The sequence below is a fragment of the Ranitomeya variabilis genome, chromosome 8, assembly GCF_051348905.1.
Source record: "Ranitomeya variabilis isolate aRanVar5 chromosome 8, aRanVar5.hap1, whole genome shotgun sequence".
In the NCBI taxonomy this organism is placed as follows: Eukaryota; Metazoa; Chordata; class Amphibia; order Anura; family Dendrobatidae; genus Ranitomeya; species Ranitomeya variabilis.
The window spans coordinates 102,657,787-102,671,285 of record NC_135239.1 but is presented as its reverse complement, the minus strand read 5'-3'; positions in this window follow the sequence as shown (position 1 = coordinate 102,671,285).

Here is a 13,499-nt window from a genome sequence, read left to right as displayed (position 1 = left end):
GGCCTTCCAGGCGTTGAAAACCGCACTGTGCAACGCCCCTGTGTTGAAAGCAGTCGACAGCAGTCGACTGTTCTTGGTACAGACTGACGCCAGCGAGTTTGGCCTCGGTGCTGTGCTCAGCCAGGTTGACTCGGAGGACCAAGAGCACCCCGTGTTGTACCTGAGCCGGAAACTTTTGCCGAGGGAAGTTGCCTACTCCACCATTGAGAAGGAGTGCCTGGCCATAGTCTGGGCCCTGCACTTGCAGCCCTACTTGTACGGTCGCACCTTCACCGTGGTGACTGACCACAACCCTCTGCGCTGGCTAAACGCCATGTGTGGAACCAACGGCAGGTTGCTACGCTGGAGCCTTGCCCTTCAGCAATTTGACTTCACCATTGAACACAAAGCGGGCAGGGAGCATGGGAATGCAGATGGACTGTCCCACCAGGGTGAACCTACTGAGGTGCACATGGAGGCATACCGAGAGGCTCTGCCTCCGTAGCACACACCAAAAGGGGGAGGTGTCACGATATTGTATGAAATAACATAAGTTTAGTTTCTCTTGCTAGCATGCTGTGGGCTAAAGCCCCCTTCTTGGAGTGATTCTGCAACAGCTTTTATGGCTTTTAGCTGCAAATTCCTGACTTTCAGCTCCCAAATCCCTCGTACCCCCCACAAAAGAATTTTTACGATCGGGATAGATGCATAGACAGTTGTACTAGCAGAAACTGGTCTGATCTCGCTTTTAAAACATGCTTTCCTTTGCCCCATTATTGTAAGATATTGGACCAATGATTTAAGGTAGTAAAATACCAAATACATTTTGCAAATCTCCATCGGCGGATTTATCAGCCACTCTAAGCGTGAGCTTCTAACTCCATCAGGTAAAAAATAGGGATTTCTCTGTAATTATGCATCACAAATAGGACATATTTGATCTCGTTAGAATGCCAACGTTAATACGAGATGAATGCTGGGTTTGTTATGACTATGACATGTTCTGTAGTGGAGTTATAGGCACTGGACCAATTTAGGTTGAAATTACTAAGACTGAAGAAAGAGGAGGGCGATCTTAACTCAACCCTGTTGGTGATGTCATGGGCTGCGGTTTATAAGTTTCTGCCATTGCCAAGCCCCCCATCATAGAGAAAAATTACCGCACACTCGATACTGAAGTATTGCAAAAAAAGGGTTTATGCCAATTTTATTCAAGAAAAAACAAAGTAATGGTTTGCCACATTGATAGAACAAAACCCGACGTTTCGACCCTCCCAGGCCTTATTCATGGGGTTACTCTAGTCCAATGATATACATGCATAAAGGTGGCAGTAGTGGAGGAAAAACAAACGATCTCTCTTTTAAAGGGCATAACCTTATAGTGAGGCCAGTAAGGGCTGCTGTCCAGGAAATATGTAGCTTAATATAGAAGGGCCGTGTCATACATGGTGGGCCTGTTGGGGGTCTCTTGTGAGGTCAGCGGCGCATCCCGCGCCTTGCTGTGTTGTCCTGGGCAGAGGCTTGCAAGCCCTTACTGGCCTCACTATAAGGTTATGCCCTTTAAAAGAGAGATTGTTTGTTTTTCCTCCACTACTGCCACCTTTATGCATGTATATCATTGGACTAGAGTAACCCCATGAATAAGGCCCGGGAGGGTCGAAACGTCGGGTTTTGTTCTATCAATGTGGCAAACCATTACTTTGTTTTTTCTTGAATAAAATTGGCATAAACCCTTTTTTTGCAATACTTCAGTATCGAGTGTGCGGTAATTTTTCTCTATGATAGACTTGACCTTATGGTCAGTTTACCAGCACCTCACTGTCCTTCGACCTGAGTGCACACCATTTTCCCTATACTTATTGCCAAGCCCCCAGCATAGTGAGTTTTGACCTGAAAAGCCTGACTGCTGTCCTAATGCATTGGGACATATGGGAACTCCACTAGCCTGGTTGCCTCAAATGATCTGACCACATGTAAGTCTTATTTCTTATGTAATCCCTGTTTTTTTATAATTACCTTGTACATATTTCAATTGTCTCTTCTGTAACATCCTTGTAATATTTTTATATAAAAACACTGCCTTCTTTCGGAGTAAAATATTTAAAGTACTAGTTCGTTCTTCATGCTCTAACACGTACCCTAAGTCTTCCGAAGGGAATTATGCTACTGTGTTGGGTTAGCTTCAGACCCGTTTAATCGAAGCTGGTGGCAGCTTACCATGTGCAGACCTTTGAGTGTTGTAGCGACTGTAGCGTTGATAATTATTGTTCCTGCCTGAGTGGGAGTAGTTTATCGCATCGCTGCAGCGTCCCAACAGCCAGTACATAGCAGGCAGCCTTTCTGGCGACTAATTATCCTAGGGGCAGTACCTAATCTGACCTGAGGGTAAAGGGGGCGCCAGAGAGCTGCAGGTTTCAAGTCAAACTGTAAGCGGGATATACACAAATCCCTGCAGTTCGTGGTATATTAAAGAGCAGTGGGATACCTAAAATAAGCCCTTGCTGTAAACTAAGAGGTCAATAGCCTTGTGTGTGTTTTTCATCACATTGTAGCAGTGGAGGGATAACTAAGATAAGCCCCCTGCACATGTGATAGCCGTCTGTTGGCCTAAAGTCACCCTAATCCGTGACGTAGGGGTGACGGTCACGGTGTGAATCGTGACAAATTGGTGGCAAGGCGGTGGGATATTAGAGCATTAGTGATTTGGTTTGAGCAATCATTCCTCTCACTAAAAACTTGCAGAAAGTTCTTGCGAGGACTCTGAACAAATAAGTTTGGAGAACGAACTCAGTGTTTATTAGTCCGGAGACAATTGTGTACTGGTAATTATCCCCTCCCTTTCTCTTCGTTTTTCTATCCTATCTTTTATTTGGCAACCATGGCTGCAAAAGGAGAAGCCTGGTACGCACAGCAGAAGGACGCTCTTGCTGGGATATGCACGTACCATGGCCTGAACTCCCAGGGCAAGACCAAGGCTCAAATGGTCGCTGAACTGGTGCAAGTTGAAGCAGACCAAGCCAGGCCACAGAGCCCAGAGGCCGCAGAAGCCAGCACAAGCGAACATGGGGCTGCAGCAGAGGTCCAACCCCTGAATACGGGCCCTACTGGCAACCAGGGGGGCGCAGACCTCCTCCTGCAGCTGGCTCTGCAACAATGCTCCGCAGATGACCTAAAGAGACGTCTGCAGCTGATCCAGCAATACCAGGAGGGAGCCGAGCGGCAAGCGGATCGGGAGTACCAGCTGCAGTTAGCCCAACTGCAAATGCAGGGGGTCATCCCAGTCCAGCCGTGAGCCCAGCAGCGCCAAGGTACCGAAGCCCCGGCCCGATCATTTCCCTGTTATGGAAAAGGATGGGGACTTGGACACTTTTCTGCGTGCCTTTGAGAAAGCCTGCAGACAGTACCAGCTGCCTACACAAGAATGGGCACGATACCTGACACCAGGGCTGAGAGGCAAAGCTCTGGAGGCGTTTTCTGCACTCCCTCAAGAATAAGATGGTGACTATGAGGCTATCAAGCAGGCCCTCATAGCCAAGTACCAGCTTACACCCGAGGTGTACCGTAAAAAGTTCCTGACCCTCCAACGTGGCCCACACGACAGTTACAGTGATGTGGTGCATGGACTTGGGACCCACTTTGACCAGTGGACCCAAGGACTGTCAGTGACTACCTTTGCACAGCTGCGAGACCTGATGATCAAAGACCAGTTCTTACATCTTTGCCCAGCTGAGGTGCGACAGTTCGTGATGGACAGAGAGCCCAAAGACGTGACGAAAGCAGCGCAGATTGCCGATGCCTATGAGGCCAACCGTAGATCGGAAGTGCGGAAGCCAGTCACCACAAGCTGGAGAGGGGGTAAGCCTGCATCCAACGCCAGTACCCCTGCCAGCCAACACACCAGAGGTCCTGTCCCCGTAGCCAACAGCATCAGACCTACCACCGAACCTCGCCAGTGTTACATCTGCAACCGGACTGGTCATATCAGTCCCTACTGTCCAGACAAGCAGAACACCTCATCCAAGGCCCCAGGGCCTAATGCAGCAGTTTTTTTGGTGGGTGGTGTGGCTGGGAGGGTGTGTGACAACATACAGCACGTCACCGTGGGAGGCCATGTTGCTACAGGCCTCAAGGACACCGGGGCTGAACGAACCCTCATCCGACCCGAACTGGCGGCCCCTGAAGAAATCATTCCGGGGAAAACCCTGTCACTGGGATTGGGGGCATCAGCTGTCCCTTGCCAATGGCCCGAGTTTATATTGATTGGGGTGCCGGGAGCGGGGTGAAGGAAGTGGGGCTGTCTGATAATTTGCCCACTGATGTTTTGTTGGGGACTGATTTGGGGAGGATGGTTGCATACTACGTCCCTGACACCCCTCCCCAATCTGCTAATAAGGGTAACGTTAACCCTGATGATGATGATGGGAAATCGCATGTGTTACCTGACCATGCTTTATCTTGTAATGATGCATCTGATAACCATTTTTTCCCTAGGATTGATCGTGAAAATGTTGTACCTGTGCCAACTGAACCTGATAACCATTTTTCTGCAAAGGTTAATGTGTCCATAGGTACAGGAGTGCTCAGCCACGTCGCTCTGCGGAGTGAGACGGCTGAGGAACCCCTAGCAGGGGCAAGTGTCGATGCTACAGGAAATGGGGAGATACATGGGAACCGTGAGGAAGGTGATGCCATGCAATTGACCAGTGCCACCGAGGAAGGTAACTGGCCCATAAGTAGCAATGCTCCTGAGGTAATGGGGGTGGATGGGGAGGTAGAGCCCATAGCAGCGTTGGCTGATGGGTCTGTAGAAATCCCCGGGGAGACAGCCTACGTAGCTGCTGTCACCCGCAGTCAGAGTGCCCGGAACGCAGATAACTGTCTGCCTTCCGGACCCTCCTCAGTCATCATTGTGACTGGACCAGAGGTGGACCCAAAGCAGGTCCGAGGGTTCCCGTGGGGAAGGGACCCTGACGTCGCTGCTGGCTTCCCCTAGCCAGGAGTTTCAGGCCGCTCTGCACACAGATGCGAGCCTAGAGAGTTTGAGACAACTCGCCAAGACGACCATCTCCGAGACTGATAAGGAGAGGGTGTTCTGGGAACGAGGAAGGTTGTACCGGGAGACAGTACCCGGAGAATCACAAAAGGAGTGGTTGAGGGAAAGACAGCTGGTCGTCCCGCAGCAATTCTGGGGTGAGTTGTTACGGATTGCCCATGAGATCCCGCTAGCTGGACACTTGGGGATCAGCAAAACAAAGGCCCGGCTGTCTCAACACTTCTATTGGCCTAAGATGGGGACAGATGTGCCAAACTACTGCCGCTCCTGTATCACCTGTCAAAGAGTGGGGAAGGCGGGGCCTGCTCTTAAGGCTCCCCTGATCCCTTTGCCAGTGATAGAGGAGCCTTTCTAGTGGATCACGGTGGACATTGTGGGCCCGCTGGCCGTCCCCAGCAGCTCTGGAAAGCGATATATCCTTACTGTGGTAGACTACGCTACCCGGTACCCAGAGGCAGTAGCTGTCGTCAACTAGGGCAGATGAGGTGGCGGATGCCCTGTTGGCTATCTTTGCACGTGTAGGATTTCCCAGGGAGATGCTCACTGATCAAGGGACCCAATTCATGTCTCGCCTAATGGAGGCTCTCTGTAAGAGAATGCAGGTGAAGCACCTGGTATCGAGTGCGTATCACCCACAGACCAATGGCTTGTGTGAACGCTTCAATGGTACCCTCAAACAGATGCTACGCATGCTGGTTGAGACACAAGGGCGCGACTGGGAGCGGTACCTCCCACACCTCCTGTTCGCTTACCGAGAGGTTCCGCAGGCCTCGGCGGCGTTCTCCCCCTTCGAGCTCCTGTACGGCAGGCGAGTCCGGGGACCCCTTGGGTTGGTAAGAGAATCCTGGGAAGAGGAGCTGAACCCTTCTGAAGTGTCCATAGTGGAGTATGTCATGCGCTTCCATGACAAGATGCAGACCTTGACGCAGTTGGTGCATGACAACATGACGCAGGCTCAGGCTGATCAGAAGCACTGGTACGACCAGAACGCCAGGGAGCGGACCTACCACATGGGTCAAAAGGTGTGGGTGCTGGTCCCCGTGCCAACAGATAAGCTTCAGGCAGCCTGGGAGGGCCCGTACATCGTCCACCAACAGCTCAACCCGGTCACCTACGTGGTCACGCTTGACCACGCTCGGGGTAGGGGAAAGGCCTTTCACGTCAACATGATGAAGGCTCATCACGAACGTGAACCTTTCGTCCTACCGGTCTGCAGCGTACCCGAAGACAGGGAGGAAGACACCCTCCTGGACATGCTGGCCCAAGCCAAGGCCAGTGGGTCCATCGAGGACGTGGAGGTAAACGCCTCGCTAACTGAACCACAGCGGTTGCAGTTGCAAACCACACTGGAACCTTTCCGGGTCGTGTTCTCCAACCGGCCTGGAAGGACTGAGTTAGCAGTCCACGAGGTGGACACCGGGAATCATGCCCCACTACAGCGAACACCCTATCGAATCTCCGACCAGGTGCAGCAGGTTATGCGCCAGGAGATCGATGAGAAGTTACAGCTGGGGGTGATTCGACGGTCAAAGAGCACGTGGGCCTCACCTGTAGTTCTCGTGCCAAAGGACCGGACCACCTGGTTCTGCGTGGACTACAGGGGGCTCAACGCCATTACAGCCTCTGACGCGCACCCAATGCCGCGCATCGAGGAGCTGCTTGAGAAGTTAGCTGGCGCAAAATACCTGACAATAATGGATCTGAGTCGAGGATACTGGCAGATTCCCGAGCCTCGAGGCGCAGGAGAAGTCCTCCTTTATCACACCCTTTGGACTGTACGAGTCCACGGTCATGCCCTTCGGCATGAAGAATGCCCCTGCCACTTTCCAGCGGATGGTCAACCTCCTGCTTCAGAGACTGGAGAAGTATGCAGTGGCGTACTTGGATGACATTGCCATCTTCAGTCCCTCCTGGGAGGAACACCTGCAGCATCTCGAGGAGGTGCTCAGGCGAATTCACCTAGCAGGACTGACTATCAAGCCGGGAAAGTGCCAGATGGGCATGAGGGAGGTCCACTACCTGGGGCACCGGGTAGGTGGAGACACCCTAAAGCCAGAGCCTGAGAAAGTGGGTGCGATCGTGAACTGGCCCACTCCCAGGACCAAGAAACAGGTGATGTCCTTCCTGGGCACTGCAGGGTACTATAGGCGCTTCATACAGCACTACAGTAGCCTGGCAAAACCTTTGACGGACCTGACCAGGAAGAAGCTACCCCACATCGTCAACTGGACAGATGGCTGTGAGGGGGCCTTCCAGGCGTTGAAAACCGCACTGTGCAACGCCCCTGTGTTGAAAGCAGTCGACCGTTCTTGGTACAAACTGACGCCAGCGAGTTTGGCCTCGGTGCTGTGCTCAGCCAGGTTGACTCGGAGGACCAAGAGCACCCCGTGTTGTACCTGAGCCGGAAACTTTTGCCGAGGGAAGTTGCCTACTCCACCATTGAGAAGGAGTGCCTGGCCATAGTCTGGGCCCTGCACTTGCAGCCCTACTTGTACGGTCGCACCTTCACCGTGGTGACTGACCACAACCCTCTGCGCTGGCTAAACGCCATGTGTGGAACCAACGGCAGGTTGCTACGCTGGAGCCTTGCCCTTCAGCAATTTGACTTCACCACTGAACACAAAGCGGGCAGGGAGCATGGGAATGCAGATGGACTGTCCCACCAGGGTGAACCTACTGAGGTGCGCATGGAGGCATACCGAGAGGTGTGTAGCACACACCAAAAGGGGGAGGTGTCACGATATTGTATGAAATAACATAAGTTTAGTTTCTCTTGCTAGCATGCTGTGGGCTAAAGCCCCCTTCTTGGAGTGATTCTGCAACAGCTTTTATGGCTTTTAGCTGCAAATTCCTGACTTTCAGCTCCCAAATCCCTCGTACCCCCCACAAAAGAATTTTTACGATCGGGATAGATGCATAGACAGTTGTACTAGCAGAAACTGGTCTGATCTCGCTTTTAAAACATGCTTTCCTTTGTCCCATTATTGTAAGATATTGGACCAATGATTTAAGGTAGTAAAATACCAAATACATTTTGCAAATCTCCATCGGCGGATTTATCAGCCACTCTAAGCGTGAGCTTCTAACTCCATCAGGTAAAAAATAGGGATTTCTCTGTAATTATGCATCACAAATAGGACATATTTGATCTCGTTAGAATGCCAACGTTAATACGAGATGAATGCTGGGTTTGTTATGACTATGACATGTTCTGTAGTGGAGTTATAGGCACTGGACCAATTTAGGTTGAAATTACTAAGACTGAAGAAAGAGGAGGGCGATCTTAACTCAACCCTGTTGGTGATGTCATGGGCTGCGGTTTATAAGTTTCTGCCATTGCCAAGCCCCCCATCATAGAGAAAAATTACCGCACACTCGATACTGAAGTATTGCAAAAAAAGGGTTTATGCCAATTTTATTCAAGAAAAAACAAAGTAATGGTTTGCCACATTGATAGAACAAAACCCGACGTTTCGACCCTCCCGGGCCTTATTCATGGGGTTACTCTAGTCCAATGATATACATGCATAAAGGTGGCAGTAGTGGAGGAAAAACAAACGATCTCTCTTTTAAAGGGCATAACCTTATAGTGAGGCCAGTAAGGGCTGCTGTCCAGGAAATATGTAGCTTAATATAGAAGGGCCGTGTCATACATGGTGGGCCTGTTGGGGGTCTCTTGTGAGGTCAGCGGCGCATCCCGCGCCTTGCTGTGTTGTCCTGGGCAGAGGCTTGCAAGCCCTTACTGGCCTCACTATAAGGTTATGCCCTTTAAAAGAGAGATCGTTTGTTTTTCCTCCACTACTGCCACCTTTATGCATGTATATCATTGGACTAGAGTAACCCCATGAATAAGGCCCGGGAGGGTCGAAACGTCGGGTTTTGTTCTATCAATGTGGCAAACCATTACTTTGTTTTTTCTTGAATAAAATTGGCATAAACCCTTTTTTTGCAATACTTCAGTATCGAGTGTGCGGTAATTTTTCTCTATGATAGACTTGACCTTATGGTCAGTTTACCAGCACCTCACTGTCCTTCGACCTGAGTGCACACCATTTTCCCTATACTTATTGCCAAGCCCCCAGCAGAGTGAGTTTTGACCTGAAAAGCCTGACTGCTGTCCTAATGCATTGGGACATATGGGAACTCCACTAGCCTGGTTGCCTCAAATGATCTGACCACATGTAAGTGTTATTTCTTATGTAATCCCTGTTTTTTTTTATAATTACCTTGTACATATTTCAATTGTCACTTCTGTAACATCCTTGTAATATTTTTATATAAAAACACTGCCTTCTTTCGGAGTAAAATATTTAAAGTACTAGTTCGTTCTTCATGCTCTAAAACGTACCCTAAGTCTTCCGAAGGGAATTATGCTACTGTGTTGGGTTAGCTTCGGACCCGTTTAATCGAAGCTGGTGGCAGCTTACCATGTGCAGACCTTTGAGTGTTGTAGCGACTGTAGCGTTGATAATTATTGTTCCTGCCTGAGTGGGAGTAGTTTATCGCATCGCTGCAGCGTCCCAACAGCCAGTACATAGCAGGCAGCCTTTCTGGCGACTAATTATCCTAGGGGCAGTACCTAATCTGACCTGAGGGTAAAGGGGGCGCCAGAGAGCTGCAGGTTTCAAGTCGAACTGTAAGCGGGATATACACAAATCCCTGCAGTTCGTGGTATATTAAAGAGCAGTGGGATACCTAAAATAAGCCCTTGCTGTAAACTAAGAGGTCAATAGCCTTGTGTGTGTTTTTTATCACATTGTAGCAGTGGAGGGATAACTAAGATAAGCCCCCTGCACATGTGATAGCCGTCTGTTGGCCTAAAGTCAACCTAATCCGTGACGTAGAGGTGACGGTCACGGTGTGAATCGTGACAATACGTTACACAAAATACTTAATAAGTAACATTTCCCACATGTCTGCTTTACATCAGAACAATTTTGGAACCCAAATTTTTTCTTGTTATTGAGTTATAAGGGTTAAAAGTTGACCAGCGATTTCTCATTTTTACAACACCATTTTTTTTAGGACCACCTCACATTTGAAGTCACTTTGAAGGGTTTATATGATAGAAAATAGCAAAATGTGACACCATTCTAAAAACTGCACCGGTCAAGGTGCTCAAAACCACATTTAAGAAGTTTATTAACCTTTCAGGTGCTTCACAGGAATTTTTGGAATGTTTTAAAAAAAATGAACATTTAACTTTTTTTCACGAAAAAATTACTTCAGATTCAATTTGTTTTATTTTACCAAAGGTAATAGGAGAAATTGGACCACAAAAGTTGTTGTACAATTTGTCCTGAGTACGCCGATACCCCATTTGTGGGGGTAAACCACTGTTTGGGCGCATGGCAGAGCTCGGAAGGGAAGGAGCGCCATTTGACTTTCCAATGCAAAATTAGCTGGAATTGAGATAGGAACCCATGTCACGTTTGGAGAGCCCCTGATGTGCCTAAACAGTGGAAACTCCCCACAACTGACACCATTTTGGAAAGTAGAGCCCATAAGGAACTTATCTAGATGGGTGGTGAGCACTTTGAAGCCCCAAGTGCTTCACAGAAGTTTATAATTTAGAGCAGTAAAAATAAAAAATATTTTTTTCAAAAAAAAGATCTTTTCGCCCCCCATTTTTTATTTTCCCAAAGGGTAACAGGAGAAAGTGGACCCCAAAAGTTCAATTTGTCCTGAGTGCTGATACCCCATATGTGGGGGTAAACTACTGTTTGGGTGCATGCAGAGCTTGGAAGCGAAGGCGCACCGTCTGACTTTTTCAACGCAGAATTGGCTGGAATTAAGATCAGACGCCATGTAGCGTTTGGAGAGCCCCTGATGTGCCTAAACAGTGGAAACCCTCTACAAGAGACCCCATTTTGGAAAACTAGACCACCTAAGGAACTTATCTAGATGTGTGGTGTGCACTTTGAACCTCCAATTGTTTCACTAAAGTTTATAATATAGAGCCGTGAAAATTAAAACTTTTTTTCCCACAAAAAAGATATTTTCACTCCCAATTTTTTATTTTCCCAAGGATATCTGGAGAAATTGGACCCCAAAAGTTGTTGTGAAATTTGTCCTGAGTTCGCTGATACCCCATATGTGGGGGGGAACCAACGTTTGGGTGCATGGCAGAGCTCGGAAGAGGAGCGCCGTTTCAGGTATGCGGACTTTGATGGAATGGTCTGCGGGTGTCACGATGCGTTTGCAGAGCCCCTGATGTACCTAAACAGTAGAAACTTCCCACAAGTGACCCCATATTAGAAACTAGACCCCCAATGGAACTTATCTAGATGATGTGTAGTGAGAACTTTGAACCCCCAAGTGTTTCACTAAAGTTTATAATGCAGAGCGGTGAAAATAAAAAAAATATATATTTTTTTCCACAAAAATGATTTTTTAGCCCCCAGTTTTGTATTTTCCCAAGGGTAACAGGAGAAATTGAACCCCAAAAGTTGTTGTCCAATTTGTCCTGAGAACGCAAATACCCCATATGTGGGAGAAAACCACTGTTTGGGCGCATATCAGGGCTCGGAAGGGAAGAAGTGGAGTTTTGGAATGCAACTTTGATGGAATGGTCTGCGGGCATCACTTTGCGTTTGCAGAGCCCCTGATGTACCTAAACAGTAGAAACCCCCCACAAGTGACCCCATATTGGAAACTATACCCCCAAAGGAACTTATCTAGATGTGTTGTGAGAACTTTGAACCCCAAGTGTTTCACTAAAGCTTATAACGCAGAGCCGTGAAAATAATCATTTTTTCTCACAAAAGATTTTTAAGCCCCCAAATTTTTATTTTCCGAAGGGTAAAAGGAGAAATTTGACAGCAATAGTTGTTGTCCAATTTGTCCTGAGTACGTGGATACTCCATATGTGGGGGTAAACCACTGTTTAGGCGCACGTCGGGGCTCGGAAGGGAAGTAGTGACGTTTTGAAATTCAGACTTTGTTGGAATAGTCTGCAGGCGTCACGTTGCATTTGCAGAGCCCCTGATGTGCCTAAAAAGTGGAGACCCCTCAATTCTAACTCCAACCCTAACGCCAACACACCCAACCCTAACACACCCCTAACCATAACCTAACCACTCCCCTAACCCGAACACACCCTAACCCCAATATCAACACAGCCCTAACCCCAACACACCCGTAACCCAACCGTAAACGTAATCCAAACCCTAACCCCAACTCTAACCCTAACTTTAGCCCCAACCCTAACTTTAGCTGCGATTCCGCACAAAGAATGAGAATGCTGTGTATTTTTCCGCTATGCGATTTTGCAACGCAAAAATACGCAGCATTAGCACAGCATTGCGGAATCCCATTGAATTCAATGGGCTGTGTTGTGTATGCATTTTCGCGACAAAAAAACGCGGCAAAAACGCATACAATCCGCAACGAGTGCACATAGCCTAAGAGATAAGACATATAGCATGCTGACATTTATTGGTAGTATGACTCCATCAGCCAAGAATCCATTGGCACACATCTGTATGAGTTCACAAATGCGATCTTAGTGCCTGTATCAGCTGTCATAGCATGATGTAATGGGCTTCTTTTCCCAATACGTATGTGCACCTTTGATAATGGAAACTATTTCTAGATAAGTTTTTGAGTTAAGATACTCTAGACTAATTTCTGTATGGTTTTATTTTTAAGACATGCTTCTGTGACACCCCTGTTTTTTGAGCTAAATGTTAGAAGCTCAGAGGGATTTGGGAAAAGGAGGTGGAGTGTATTCCCTGTAAACATATTGCCTCTTCTCATCGCCCATCTGTTAAGGTTCTTTCTTATTTTGTGATACCTTCCTCTTAAGCTGGATTCACACATCTATGTCATGGGCTGAGATGTACGGACTAAGGGTCATCTGACTGGAACATGACAGCCTCATACATGTCAATAAGGTTGTTAAGTTCAGATTGGGAGACCTGCCACGGGTTCATTCATCACTGACCATGAAATACAGATGTGTGAATGTGGCCTTAATCAGACATGGCTGTGTTGGTCTATGAAGTTTTTTGCAGCAGTTCCTCTCCAAAATCCTTCTCAGAAATGGCTTCAAATTTTGGTGGCAAATCTCTTCCAATATATTGCCATGGAAATGCTCTTTGCTGTGTTCATGTGAGTTTTTCAAGCTTTCTCCTTCCCTGAAGAGGACTGGAAGAAAAATCCTGGTGGAAAAAAGTGCATATCAAAAGTGCAAAACTAGGCACCGCGCAATCAAAAGGCTGCAAAGAACAATCCATGAGGGAAAAAAACAAAAGTATTCAGAAAAAGCTTTAGGAAAATAAACACTCCTCCAAAACTGTTATGATCTGGTGGCCTAAGAGCAGCATAAGACGTACTCTGTAGAAGGTGGTACCTGTACTGACCGCAGACCCTGAACTTGACACCGCAACTAGAAGTAGCCGTGGAATGTACCTAGCACTCCCTGGACATCTCGACACAGCCGGAGGACTAATTACCCCTAGAGATA